Below are 12,884 nucleotides of genomic sequence, written 5' to 3'. Positions count from 1 at the left end.
CCACCAAATAGATGGTTTAGATTCATAGATCAACCCGCATGTGAAGGTTAGTCATTGATGGAAACAACTCATTCATCATGGACGAATGACAACGTTGTGAAATTGGCAATACTCACAAATGCTACAGAAAAACCCCAAGTGGGCTTACTCTCATACATGAACTCAGGTAACGAAATGGGTCGACTTCCACAAATACAAACGGCCCAAGTGGAATCAGTTTATGAAAGGAAATTCAGGTACTAGCACAGCAAGTCAAATGCTGATGTTGGGGCCATGACAAAAAGTTTCTCTGTGCCATGGTGCCGCGAGTATTTTGTGGCTTAAATGGGCTAGGGTTTTTGCCTCTTGAGCAACTAAAAAGTTTCTATGTTAGAACGGGCCTTGTTCTTTTGTCTGGGCCTCAAATACTGCCCAGTTCCTACAAACATAAGTAATTAATTGGGTTGGAGATGGGCTTGGGCTTCAATTTGTAAACTTTTAAATACTGATTTGCAGACCCTAAGCTTATTGAGCGGCCAGCAATCAAGACCACCGAAAATGTACAAATCAGGCCCATGACCAGCCTGCGGGAGAGTGGCAAGATTTCCTTTTGCTAGCCCAGCCCATTTTTAGCCCTTCTCATCTCTATTATGTAAAGTGCGGGTAGCTTTGGAAGGTATTTACATAATTTAGATGTCTTTATGTTTTTTCTTTCCGTAAGAAGTTAGATATCATTTTAATTTTTTAAAATTTTTTTGGACTCAAATAGACCATCTCTCTCTCTCTCTCTCTCTCTCTCTCTCTCTCTCTCTCAGCTAGGAACGGATAGGGTCTTGAGGAGTCACCGTGATGTATGGGTTTTATCCACACCGTCCATTCAACCTCCAACTTGCTCATAAGGTCTTGGTTCACACCCCAAGTGTAGGGTTGTGATGTAGTAATAAACTCGGTAAGACCGAGGTCGAATCCACAGGGAATGATACCTGTACGTTATCTGAAACCAAGTAGAACTAGAACTAGACTAAGATGCGATCTAAACAAAATAGAATTTAAGAAATAATTGTGGAATAATTATCTAAAACTTTAAGGAATTCAGAGGAAGGGAAACTAGGGATTCAGAGGATCCACTTGTAGAGATCAGGGAGATCTTATGCCTGCTTCAAAAATCATGAAAATTAAACTGAACGTCCTCTGATATAATTTTAAGGAGATGAAAGGTATATGAATTAGAGTGGATTCAATCACCAAACCATGCCCAGGAGACAAAGTCAACAACAGAATTAAACTAATTACCAACCAATCAGATGATTATGCAGGTTAGGAAGGATACCGACATCCAACCATGCCCAGGAGACGATGGCGAACATCAGGGCTTCCTGACATTATAATCAAAATAAGAAAAGAGGAATACTCAAAGCCATTACAAGCCCATTGTAATTTCAATCACAACATGCCATTAAAAACTAAAAATATTCCTATAAAATTAAATCAAAAATCTCTTCAATCTAATCAAAAGGCACAAGCAACATCTCTCCCATCAGGCTACAAGCTTCACCTCTTAGCCCTAGCTAAGAGGTTCAGCCGGACATGGATGGGCTGAAAAAAATAAATAAATTAAAATACAAATAAGAAGAAAAGAAAACAAGAAGAAAAAGAAACCTCTGCCGTTGCTGATGCCCACCTCAAGCTTCCCTGCCAAACTCCCACGTTGAAGCCTTCCTGTTTCTCTCCACGGCCCCACCTCTTTCTCTCTCCGTTTCCTTCCTTGAACCTAACCGTAGCTGCTCCTCTCACGGCTGCACTTTCCCCTTTTTTTTTCTTTCCCTGACGTGCAGCCGCAGCAGCAGCAAAAACTCTCTCAACGTGCAGCCCTCACCTTCCCAACAGCCACGGTTTCTCTCTAACCAAGCCTTCCCCCTTCTCTCTCCGTTTTTTCCTTTATAAAGATGGAACGCTCCCATGCCAGCAGCTCTGTGGAGTCCCAAAGGGAATAGGATGCGGAACTCTTACGCAGCCGAGTTCGTATGCGCAGAAAAGCGCAAAACGACTTGTATTTGGAGAGAATTTACGGCGTGATATCGACCTACCTGACAATTCTGAAATCTTGGCTAGGATATTGGCCTCCCTGTAGACACATTAGACGGTCTGGATCACTCAAAATGTTAATGATCGTGACACACTACCTCCCGCAAATCCCGGATTCCCCGAACGCGCGTAAGGCGTACGCAGAGGCGCTGACGTGTTCGGTGGGCCCCACAGAGGTATTTTCGGAGAAATCCACCCCGTCCATTGGATTCAGGACGAAATTTCGGTCAAGAATGGGTGGTTTTGAACGTCCATTCATGAGGCCCAAAGAAGAAATCATGCCAAAATTCATTTTGAACGTTGCAGGAGTGCCTGCTTGTGGCCTCTGTATCGTACACATGTGCACGCTTGGGTGTAAAATTTTAGCAAGGGTTTATAGTATTTGAGGCCCTCTACACGATGGATGGCTTGGATCATTTGAAAAATTACACTGTGGGGCCCACTACCGTCCGCAAAACGGACGTCGTCCGTCCGTTACGCAGCGCGAAACGGCTGCTGCCGTGTTTGGGAAGGAGACGCGGGTCAGCGCTGCTGACCCGCGTCTGTTGGCTCGGTGCGGCTCGGGTCTATGTGTGCTGTGCACACACACATCACATACGGGCCCCACAGTGATGTGTTTCAACAATCTGATCCATCCATTCATTTTCCCATCTTATTTAAACCGTCGAGACCAAAGTTGAGGCAGTTCCAGATATCAGGTGGGCCCAGAATCAACGGTTTATGGGCTGATCTGTCAGTTGGGGTACTTTCATAGTGATCCGAGGGCTGAAATTTGATATGTACGGTTAATTTATGGCCCTCAGGCCATGTATGAAGTTTTGAGCCAATCAGATGGCAAGAACTATGTGATCTTGCATTTTTCACCAATTTCGGGCCTCTTTAACGTGAATGGCCTGCTTTCCTCGGATCCTTGATGCATAATTCCATCGATCTTCGTCTCCTGGAGTCCGTCCCTTGCCTTGGGTGTCATCAGAGCGTTAAATCCATGCTTTTAGTACCCTTTTCCAGTCCAAGCTCGTGAATACACCCTGCATCACAAACATGATTAAATCAGGCCGTTAAACAATACTATGTTTGTAAATCCAGGTAACAACTGGGTCTGATATGCAATATTTGACCCTCAACATCTTGGAAACTAGGATGAAGAAAAAAAACAAACATCAGTTTGATCCAAAACTTAAAACCCCAAAAAAGTTTCCAATTATAGATGTTTAATTCCCACTGAATGGTCCACTTGGGCCTTGGTTTTTCTATTCAATTGAGACATGTGGTCACATGTGTAATGAATGGCTTAATATTGATTATGCGTATGTCAGTATATATGTTCTGGTATACTTAGAGTTGTATTCGAGTATGTATGGCATGCCTTATTGATTGTGCCCATTAGAACTTTTCACTTTAAGTTTCGTGTTTGTGTTGTTACTTAGGTTCTGTCATGTCTTATGAGAAGCATCACCATCAGCTAAAACGATGGATATGACTTCTTTTCTAAGGCTATTACAGAGTGTATGGCATCTCTAATGATTCGTGTCCCCGTGATGACAACGTTCATGATACTTCATGATCTCCCATTGCTCATTATATCATTACAATGGTGCTACTTGTTGGCTTACTAGCGGTTGAATTAGGAGCAGTCACATCGGGGTATAATAGTATGTAGCTTTCATGTACTGGAATCCTCATTCAAGTCTCATCTCATCCATCCCCGGAGGTTTTGCTGCCTCTCAACCAAAAAAAGAAGATAAAAAAGGAAAAAGAAAAAGGCAAGAGGTTAGCTATCATGCAACCCAACCCATGGACAATAACTGTTAGTTTAGAGTACTTTTCAATGATCCAGACCATTCATTAGATGAGCCTCACCGTGGATGTTGAAATATATCAACCCTTTGATCATGTGAACTTTAAAGAAGCCGTTGATATACAGAGGAAAACAGTAAAATCATTAATTGGATGAAATAGGCATGTCTAGTAGTTTTAATTTTAGCCTCATATCCCATCTACAGTTAGAGCTGTACATGAGCCGAACCGAGTCGAGCTTGCAAGAGCTCGGCTCGACCAGTAACTAACCCTAGCTCTGCTCGGTCCTCGAGCATAACTGACCAATTCTATTCGGTTCGGTTTGGTCAGCAGCTTGGGCCAATTCAAGCCTGTGTGACATTTTCTCAAACACATTGAGTGCATCTTCAATTTCTCTAAAAATGTAAAACAGCAACAATACTTTATAGGTATTATATCAAACACTTGGTGAGCAGCTTCAAAATCAAGATATGAGAATAGCCCCATAGTGTAAAGTTTATATATATATATATATATATATATATATATATATATATATATATATATATATATATATATATATATATATATATATAATATCCAATGAGAATTTTATTACAAAAATACTTGCCAATGCAATAATTATGAGAAATCATGAGTCAAACAACACTTCGTTGAGTAATTTCATTAAACACTTGACGAGCAACATCAATATCAAAATAACCGAATCACTGAGCCGATTCGATCCAAGTCAATTCAAATTGGGGTTCTATCCAAGTTGAGAGCTCGAGCAAGCTTAAACTCAGCTTGAATATGTTTTTGAGCTCCAAAAACTAGCTTGACTCAGTTCGAATCCAATTTCAAGCTAAGGCGAGTTGAGCTTTTTCGAGTTGAGTCGAGTGAGCTAAATGAGCTAGCTCGACTCATGTACAACTCTATCCATAGTGAGGCCCATTATACAAAGTGGTTAGTATAATTGAAAAGATAACCCAAAATGTAAAGACCAAAGCCCAACGTATCTAATGATAATAAGTCATATCGTGTGTGTGAAACATAACTTGTGGAATTGAAAGGACTGTGTAATGCATTGGATATGGGGATTACTACATTAGAACAAAATTCGTACCTGGTAGAAATACCATCTCTGAAGACTGAATGCCAGAATCTTCCGCGCTTTACACCTTTAAAGAATTGCCGAGAAAGGAATAGAAGCTTTAATGTGTGTAGGCTTGTGGACCTAGCCTTGTTTATATAGTTTAGAGGGTTGGGGAGTCTGAAACTCATTGAAACTCTTTTCACTTAAGCTCCACATGAATTTAACAATCCTCGTCTAATTAAAACACTGTGCATGTGACACATTTGTAGTGCACCCCTTAAACGATTTTAGATCAATCACAACTGAGTGGGGTCCACCGGTGCCTTGATGACATTATCTAACCCTCAGTGAGATCCAAACTGTTGATCAATAAGGCTCACTTAATAGAAATTCTTACATTCTCGCACTTGGCCCATACTGATCAATGTTAATGATTAATTTTGAAAACATGTTTTAATTTTGAAGAAAGTATATAAACGATTAACCAATATAATTATTGGATAATATGAGCAATGCTTCTACAATATAGTCTATCAAGAATACTAAATCGGATCACGGTAGTCTTCACAATCTTTAATTTAGGTAAAGTGAGACTAAGCATGATCACAAATACTACCAGTTTTAGTGACATAGATCAGAAAATAGGAAGTGTGGTATAAGAATTACATATGTAGTGTGATCACATGTACCTATCCTTAATAAGTTCATGAGCTTTCACATGTCTCCAATGAGACATGACTTGAATTCTACTTACTCATTATAAATTATGCATGTATGAAGATAAGCAAAAATTAACTTTATACTAGAATCATCAAAACTTTGCAAACGAGATCTCTTTAATGTTTATGAAAATAAAAATCATACTCAACTCCCACTAGCTAAATACATCTGTGAGATCAATAACTCCCATGCATGTCACATGCTCCTGAAATAGTGTGATAATGATTCCTTTAGTTAGTGGATTCGCAATCATCTGCTTAGTGCCAATGAACTTCACAGACACTAGACGATTTTGAACTTCTTCCTTCACAACAAGGTACTTGATATTGATATATGCTTCGACCATGATTAAATGATTGTTGTTACTTGAGAAGGAAACCGCAACTGAGTATCACAAAAGATTTTCAATAATTTTGGGATATGCTTAAATACCTCCAAACCTGAGAAGAAATTTTGTAATTATAATACCTAATTTGATGCTTCATAACAAGCAATAAACTCAACTTCCATGGTATATGAGGTTGTCATCGACAGCTGTTTTACACTTTTCAAGACACAGCTCCACCAACCATCATGAAGATGTAGCTGAGGTGGACTTATTTGTATCAACACAACCATCATAATTTGTGTGAGAATCCAATTAACTATAAATTATCAAATATTTTGTATGTGAGTCCAAAGTCCTTTATCCTTTGCATGTAGTGCAATACCTTCTTTGCAGCCATCTAATGCTGCATTCCTGGATTAGAGAGATACTTACCCAACATTTCAATTAAAAAAGTACTGTTTAGTTATATACAAACTTAAGCATACATGATGCTCCCTACTACTGATACGCATGGAAAACACTTCATTCGATTATTTTCTAAATTATTCTTAGGACGATGGAACTGGCTGAATTTATCACCCTTTATAATGAGCGATTGTTCAGGATCACAATTTTACATGCCATACCTTTCGAGTACCCTATCAATGTAGGCCATCTATGAAAGGCTAAGCACTCCACGTGATCTATACTGACGTATCTCAATGCCGATGAAAAATGAGTCTTCACCAAGATCCTTCATCTCAAATATTTGAGATATGAATTTCTTAGTGTTTCACATAATCCTAATGTCACTACTCGCCAACAAAATGCCATCAACATACAAAACTAACATGTTGAATTTGCTCTCACCGACCTTGACATAAATACACTCATCTACATTGTTTTCTACAAAACCATATAAGAAAATCACCTTATAAAATTTTAAGTACTATTGTCGTGATGCCTGTTTTAACCCATAGATAAATTTCTTAAGTTTATAAACTACATGTTCTGAGTCTTCGGATATAAAACCTTCAGGTTGTAACATATATATGTCCTTATCCAGATCTCCATTGAGAAAGGAAGTCTTTATATCCATTTGGTGTAACTTCAAATTCATATGAGCCACAAGAGCTATTATGATTTTAAATGAGTCTTTCTTAAATACAGGTGAGAAAGTTTCTTTAAAACCAATGCCTTCATGTTCGTTAAAACCTTTGGTAATAAATTTAACTTTATATGTTTCAATGTTACCCTTTGAGTCCCGTTTGATTTTAAACACCCATTTACAACAAATTGACTTTATTCCTTTGGGTAACTGAATAAGATCTCATAATTTATTGTCATTCATGTATTTCAACTCGTCTTTCTTATCATCAATCCATCGAACTTGTACTCCTCTTTCATATTTCAACTCGTCTTTCTTATCATTAAGGAGTTAGCACTCTGTTTGGCTTATGCAAAGGATTAAGGATCATTTTTCACCCCTACATTAAACTCGTACTCATCTAGGTATACTATATAATCATTTGTAATTACAGACCTCCTCTCTCTCCAAGTTCTCCTTAATGACTTATTATATTGAGTTTGATTTTGATTTCCTTCTTCAATGTGGTGATCTGCAGTGATAACTGGTTCAATTACAGGGTTTATATCCATATGTTCCGAAAGGGATGTGACAGGAGTCACATCCCGTTCTTCTTCAAATACAAAATTCCTGATGTTTGTGCTTCCAATATTTTCAGTATCCTCAACGAAGCTAGCACTCTTAGTCTCAATCATCTTAATAGAGTAGAAAAGATAGTAGAATTAATAATCTTTTGACCTTTTCAGATATCTTTTAAAGAAAGAGCTTATGATTCTGGAATCGAACTTTCTTTTATACAGGTTATATAATTGACCTTAGCGGGACATCCCCAACATGGAGATATTAGAGACTTATTATTATTATTATTATTTCCATTCCACAACTTAAAAGGAACTTTATTTACAATCTTGCAAGGGACTCTATTAACGATATAGACTACAAATTTGATTGCATCACCCTACAGAGATTCTGATAATGTTAAATTACTTATCATACTACACACCATGTCCATAAGGGTGTGATTGTGTCTTTCAGCCATACCATTCTAGTATAGAGTCACAAGTATGGCATACTGGGTGACAATGCTACAATCTTGTAGGCATCTAGCCAATGATATTGGATTGCGACCTTATTCGTCATATCTGCCATATTACTCACTATCATAGTCGACCTAACAACTTTAATTTTCTTATCAAGTTATTTTTAACTTCGACTTTATAGATTTTAAAAACATACATGACATCAAAATTTTCATTTATAAGATAAAGGTACCCAAAATGAAAGTAGTCATCTATAAAAGTGATAAAATATTTGTACTCACTCTAAGATGCTATAAGAAATGGACCACAAATATCTGTATATATCAGTTTTAAGAGTTCTACACTTCTAATTGCACATTTCTTTTTTATTATAGTCTATTTACCCTTAATATAACCAACACATATTTTATAAGTCGAAAAAGTCTAGAAAATGAATAATCCCTTTCTGCACTAGCATTTTCAATCTCTCACAAGAGATGTTGCATAATCGCTTGTGCCATAACATAGAGAAATTTTTATAGTCTAGTCTTTTCTTAGATCATACTTTATTTTTATGCAGGGCATTTACACTATAAAGGTGTGAGGTATTCAAGTCTAATTGATATACGTTGTTCATCATAGATTCAGTGTCGACAATAATTAAATCAAAGTAAATACTTAACTTTTTATTCTCAAATATGAAAGAATATCTTGATTTGTCCAAACGAGAAACAGAAAGAAAATTATGCCTTATATAAGGTACACAAAATGTATTAATTAGATCCAATAAATGACCTGACCTAACCCTAATATAAGTTTACAGATTCCAACTATCTCCACGTCAACTTTAACACTATTGCCTACATATACTGATTATTCTGCATCAGTTGGTGGCCAGCTCTGTAGTAAGTTTTGCACAGAAGTACAAATGTAAATATTGTTCACTGAATCTATCCACCAAGAATCTACTGACACATCAGTTAGATTAGATTCAAAACAAACCATGATGGAATTATCACCATTCCTTATGAGAAACTGCTTGTACTTCATGTACTCTTTCTTCTGATGACTCGACTTATTGCAGAAGAAGAAATTATTCTTTTTAGCCCGCTTACCACTCGATCCATTCTTAGGTTGATTGCCAATCAGAGGAGTTAGAGGACCTGATGATTCCTTATTAAAACCATATTTCATTTTTTCCTTTCCTATTACGTACACATCCATGTCCTGAAGTTACTATATTAACATTATATACCTTGCCTAGTGTCATGAGTATTTCCTCATCTTGGACGCATTGGGAAATTAGTTCATCCAACGTTCATTTATCCTTTAGTGTATTATAGTTTACTAAGAACGTATTGTATTGAGGAGGTAAGTTGTTCATGATCAAGTAAACCAATTGGTCATCTTTAATTTCCAGGCCCAAAGTGCGAATCTTAGATACTACTTCGAGCTGATCTAAAATGTATTCACGAATATTTTCTTTTCCGTCATCGGATGAAAGTGTTAATTTATTTAGTAAAAAACCTACTTCAGCCGTATCTGATTTCTTGAATTGGTTTCCCATTTCAATCAAGAAAACATTGGCCTTATCTACATTAGGCATGACACCTGTCATTGTCTCATAAATCGAATGCTTCATGATTTTGAGACACTATTATATCTGTATCATGCCTCGTAACGATTAACCTTTGACTTAGTAGCATTTTCAAGTGGTTTTGGAGGTTCTGATTTTTCCAAGGTAAGTCTAGCTATAGCACCCCAAGACTATCTCTATGGACTCTTTCCATTAAATATAATTGGACTCAGTTAAGGCAGGAACATGATGCATTTGAATTGAAATTGTAACTAGTTATCAAATGTACTCACATTAGTAAGTTCATTTAATTTAAACTATTTAAGAATAAAGCTGAATATCAACAAAGTTGCCTTACTCAATTAGTGAATACATACACTCAGTGTAAACATCATGAGTACTAGTTTCTTTTATTCATATTTTTCCGATTTTGGTCCGCTGTCCAAGCCTCTAAAAGGCATATATGGGTTGAACCGACATATGATGTTATAGTATTAAGAGTCACACCATGTCTGCAGAATGGTGCAGTTTGGGTGCAGACAGTGGTTTACTATTAAATGGTGTGGTCTCTTGATTTGTTATATATATATATCAACAAAGTTACTAATTCAAATGAAGGGGACTTCAATTGAATTACCTAGGTTGAGGATGGGTCCAACCAATCAACCCTAGCGAGAATTGGTCACATCATCATCACTCTTCTTGTGAAAGGTAATAATGACATAGAAGTGACTCTCCTGAACATGAAGCTAAAAAATGCCGTTAATGTAAATCCAAGATACTCAACACCTGTGGGTGAGATGAGTATCTCAGCCTTACACCACCAGCATTGTTTACTCCATATCGTTTATGTCCCTGCCAAACGATGAACGTTTGTATTTTCGTCACCGTTCGCATTGAATGTAAATGCATGCAACCACATGTAATCCTTAAACTTGAATCCCAATGGTGTAAGTCTGGATTAGTGAAAATCTTCACTAATTAAGCTCACTATAATGGTTAACACGACTAGATCCAATCTCATGAATTTGAATTTAGGATTGCAATTATAATCTTGCCCTCAATGGATTATCTATAAATTAGTTTGATTTGGCCTAATAAATAACTAAAATTGGTTGTCAAGAGACGGGGAGAAACAAAGGTGACGGGGAGAAACATAAGGTGAAACAAACAATTAGGTTTCACTTCTTATCCCAATAATCCATGTCAGATACTAAATGATGGGTAATATACTCAAAACTGTACCCAATCAGAACTACATCCATACGATCTATACAACATCTATGAGCATTCCAAATACGAGCTAAATATTATTCACAAGATGAACCCTCTAGATCGACTACTTAGATTGATTTGGATGAACATATAGATCTTGCATTATGGTCCATGTAAATGGATGGTTAGGATTTATTACCCAAAGTCCATTAGGGTCATTCTAGATTCCTAATCGTCCATTTGGTGAACGGTCCATATGGGCTGCCCACACAAGATGGTTCAAATCTAACATATGATGCTTATATATCTTTAACTTTAAATGGGGCAATGTCCCAATGATGGGCCTTAATAGGTTTTAACTCATAAATGATATAGCAAAAGGGCACTTGCCAAATCGTGTGATCGTTAGACGGCCACTATCAAAAGTAAACTTGCCCACTAGGGAGCTAGCCTAATGAAGAAATAAAAGAGGGGCCACTGGCTCCATTCATTAACAAAAAAAAAAAAAACTAGGCCCTCAAAGGGCTATCTATCTAAGCAAGGAAAAAAAAAACCCTACCATACAGTTTTTGATGAGAGAGAAGAGGGTAAAACTATAACCCAGCTCACCGTCTCTCCCCAGTCTCCCCGAACGTATGCGATGTCATCGTGCAGTTCTCAACACGAACCATGTTCTGACCGGTACGTGATAGGTTCCACCTTAGGTCGACCAATCAGAGCAAGTCCCATGAATCCCCTCTTTCTATCACACGGTGTTTCCCATGTTTGCAACACGATTAAGATAGCCAGAATGACCCACTTAAGTATCTTCTCTTCTAAGTCTTACCAAGTCCACTTACCTTTTCAGGGGCACGCGCAACGCGTTTTTTATAATAAATATCAGACGGCTGAGATAAAGCGACATCATGCCGAAAAAGCATGCTACTTATCCATCTGCCCTAAAGACGAGGACGCGAATTGCCTGTGCCCTCGTTCAAGTGAAGTTCCTGTGGTCGGAAGCTATTTGGATCCCACGGAGATGCCTGCGAGAAATCCACTCTGTCCATCAATTTATTATGATCACTATAGGACCAGATTCCAAAAAATAAGTTAGATATGAAGCTCAGGTGGATCACGCTACATGAAACAACAGGTATTGAATGCCCACCGTTGGGAACGTTATAGTTCTTGTGGTCAGAGACTATTTGGGTCCCACAGAGATTCCTGTGAGAAATCCACTCCGTCCATAAGTTTCTCAATATAATATTAGGACAGGAAGCTAGACCTAGGACATATCCATAACTCACGTAGGTCACACCACATGAAACAACGGGGATTGAATGCCCACCGTTGGGAACTTTACGGGCCACAAAAGTTTTGTATAGGATTATATTTGTGCCTACGGTTTATCCCAGTGGTACTAACCTTAGGAACAGTTTGGATGACATATAAACATCATGGCCAGCTCCCAAGAAAGTTTTAACAGTGGACGTTTCTATTGTCAATGTTTCATGTGTTATGGACTACCTGAGTTTTGGACCTGTCTAATTTTTAGACTCCTGTCCTACCGTCACATTTAAAACTGATGGACGGAGTGGATTTCTCATGGGAATCTCTCTGGGCTCCACGTAGCTTCCGACCTAAAGACACTACGGTTGTTTTTGCGTCACGCAAGTGCAAGATTGGGAAGCGGATTGCGTACTGAGTAAACACTGTGATGTTCACCATGATTAATATATTTTATCCCATCCGTCCATCCATTTTGGAAGATAATTTAGTGCTTGATCCTAAAAGTGAAGCATATCCAAATTTTAAATGGACCACACCACAGGAAATAGTACAAATTGAACGTTTACCATTGAAAAATTCTTTGGGGGCACAGAAGTTTTGGATCAAGCTTATATTTGTGTTTTCCCTACATCTATATCTTTATGATCTTATGAACAGGTTCTATGACAATTAAACATCACTGTTGGGCCAGAAAGGTTTCAACGGTGAAAATCACTATTCTGACTGTTTCCTATGGTATGAACAACCTGGGGTTT

Source organism: Magnolia sinica, chromosome 6 (genome assembly GCF_029962835.1).
Source record: "Magnolia sinica isolate HGM2019 chromosome 6, MsV1, whole genome shotgun sequence".
Classification (NCBI taxonomy): domain Eukaryota; kingdom Viridiplantae; phylum Streptophyta; class Magnoliopsida; order Magnoliales; family Magnoliaceae; genus Magnolia; species Magnolia sinica.
The sequence above is the reverse complement of the archived record's forward strand: the minus strand, read 5'-3'. Positions refer to the sequence as shown.